The 2,784-nt window shown below is 38.2% G+C and overlaps 1 non-coding gene across 1 annotated transcript; it reads right to left on the bottom strand.

Annotated features, from left to right (window-relative positions):
• Positions 1 to 2,384: 2,384 nt before the first annotated feature.
• LOC122241697 lies at positions 2,385 to 2,488 on the bottom strand. Its single transcript, XR_006221931.1, has one exon. It is a non-coding gene; the product is annotated as a U6 spliceosomal RNA (small nuclear RNA).
• Between the last annotated feature and the right edge of the window lie 296 nt (positions 2,489 to 2,784).

The following is a 2,784-nucleotide window of genomic DNA, read 5'->3' on the forward strand; positions in this document are numbered from 1 at the left end:
AGGGTTAGCTGATATTTACTCAAAAGTCTGAGCATAGGGAACAGCAAATTTCTGGATGTTAAAGTGAGAAAGCGAGTTGATATAAAAATTTAATTTCATCTGCTATGGAAACTGGGTCTGGCCTGACAAAATTAAAATGGATAGAAATAATATTCTGGACACTTAAATTTTATTTTCACTGTCCTGTGTCTGAACAAATAAGCATTCCAAGTAAGTAAGAGGAGCTAAAATTTCCATTTTGCGAGAAATATTCCCTGACAAAGAGTTTTTGTGCCACGTATCTTTCACTTTTATAAACTCTAAAAGGAGAATGGTTGTTGCGGATGTTAAAATAATCGGCTTTCTTGAATCACAAAATGGCAAAGCAAAGCTGATGCATCTGTGAAGAGCTAAGAAAACGTAATTCAGTTTGGCCCTGCCCGGAGAAAATCTATTATGTGAAAACAAAAATTTACAGATGAATAAATTAGGGGGTGATTATTCATATTGTAAAAGAGTCTTTAAAGGATTCCCCTAGGATTCTTTTAAAGGCTTAGCTCCACTAGCTCATGTAAGTGTTTGTGTGCAGATCATTAACTATCTGACAGGCAGGCCAGAAATTCAGGTAGAGAGCCAAGGGGGAAGGGAGAGAATGTTCAAGAGGCAGAGGAACAGCTGACACCTGAGGCTTGCCACGCCTCAAGATAAATGATGAAACAATATTGAAAGTCAAAGTGAAAATATGATATTTATCTACAAGTTATGCTTTATCTTCCAGAGCCCTTTACGTACCAGAATGCTGCTTGGGTCCAAAGGCAAGCTTGGCCACCTATGTGGCTGTGTGACTTTGGATAAGTTACATAACCTCTCTGAACGACCAACCATCTAGGGCTGTATAAGTAGTAACACGAGTTAATATATATAAAGCAGTTAGGGTTCTGGCACATAGTAAATGCTGTATACATGTTTCTAAGATGATTCTGGGATAAGCTATTACAAAATATCATGTATTCTCCAAAACAGGGATTATGAGGATGATTATGACACTGGAAGTGATTTAACAAAAGCAAAATATTCCCCCCATACCCCCAAAAAAGAAAAGAAGAAAACAACAACCAAGGAACACTGAGGAATGAATACTGCTGTCTTTTGGGGTTTCCCAAGGAAGTCAATCTGAAATTTAAACTTCTTTGAAATTATTATCCTAACTTCAGTTTTGTAGGGGTTTGGCAAACTTTCCAAGATCGAGACGCACATAGAGGCAATCAGCAATGTAGCATCTGTTGATTTTTCTATGTTAAAAGACTTTGATTCATCTATTATTGCATTTGTCATTTTAAAAACCATAGTAAACAAGATGAAGTATAGCTTTCTTATTTGTGGGAAAGAAAACTTTTTGCTTGATAGACTTCGCTTGCTTTGCACAAAAAATGAACCCTTTCTGTGTATTCTGTCCAATGCGTCTGCCCATATGGAGTTTTGGGCTTGGAATAGACATTAATCGATTCTTTCCAAAGGAACAACCGGTAACAAAGGGTACCAACCTGCCCTCCCAGTCTGATCTGGTTAACAGGTTGCTAAATCAGACACCCCAAAGTGGTGTGAAAGCTGAGATGTGTGAGTGCAGTTAGAATGGCTGTAGGGATCAGAGTCAGGTAGATGTAAGGAAGGGCGCAGGTTCATTGTTGTGGAGGTGGCCCGTTTTGGGGTCCCGGCGATTGATAATGAGCTTTACCATATGTCACTTTTGACATGACATGTGAGAAAGCCCAGACTGTTTCAAGGGCCACTAGTGCTACTTTTATTTAATTATAAAACGGTCTCTTAATTATTTAACTAAAATTCTCCTTTTGTGTCCCCCAAAACTCCTCTTCTGCTCAGGACAGGCCTCCCAGTCTGCCTAGCCCTTAGGTTATACCAGAAGACCTACGCTACTTTCTCACACTCGATTCTGTATCCCAGTTGGATACAGGTTGAATAAAAATATGCTTTCTGGTCCTCACACTTAGTTTATATGAGTGAATGCTGATGGAAATGGGTAAGTAAATAGTGTTTAAGTGCACGAGATCAAATTACTTCCTTCACAACTTGAAGTTCTTGACAGTTCTGGAAATACTATGCTTTTTTTTTTTTTTTTTTTTTAACATGGTAAAGTGGATTGATCTTTACCTAGCCTTACAGCAGATTGCCAGATTGTCAGCTTTCAATATATTACTTTTTTGAAAAAAAAATTGAGTGATTTGATTCATTTTTGGGAAAAAGTTTCTTGAGCTCAGAAAACTTAAAACCATGGAAATCTGTAAATGCTTTTTGAGTTATATAGAACAAGGGACAGGACTTTGAATAAGTGGGAACTAGTTCAGTTGCTTTTGTTTTTTAATTTTTTAAATTTTTGTCTGTTTAAAAAATAATTGGAATGCTTCATAGGTTTGCATGTCATTCTTACGCAGGGACCAGGCTAATCTCTTCTGTATCATTCTCACTTTATCTTATTATTATTATTTTAAGTTTATTTATTTTGAGAGAGAGAGAGAGAAAGCACGAGCCAGGGAGGGTCAGAGAGAGAGGGGGAGAGAGAGAATCTCAAGCAGGCTCTGCACTGTCAGTGCAGAGCCTGACGTGAGCCTCAAACCCACGAACCGAGAGATCATGATCTGAGCCAGGTTGGACGCTCAACCGAGTCACCCAAGGTGCCCTTTGTTCCAATTTTAGTATATGTGCTGCCAAAGTGAGCACTAGTTGCTAGCTAAACAGTTGTCTCTTACTGGTTATTTCCTGTATGTCCAATAACTTTTACATGTTAGT

The sequence above is a fragment of the Panthera tigris genome, chromosome C1 (assembly GCF_018350195.1).
Source record: "Panthera tigris isolate Pti1 chromosome C1, P.tigris_Pti1_mat1.1, whole genome shotgun sequence".
In the NCBI taxonomy this organism is placed as follows: Eukaryota; Metazoa; Chordata; class Mammalia; order Carnivora; family Felidae; genus Panthera; species Panthera tigris.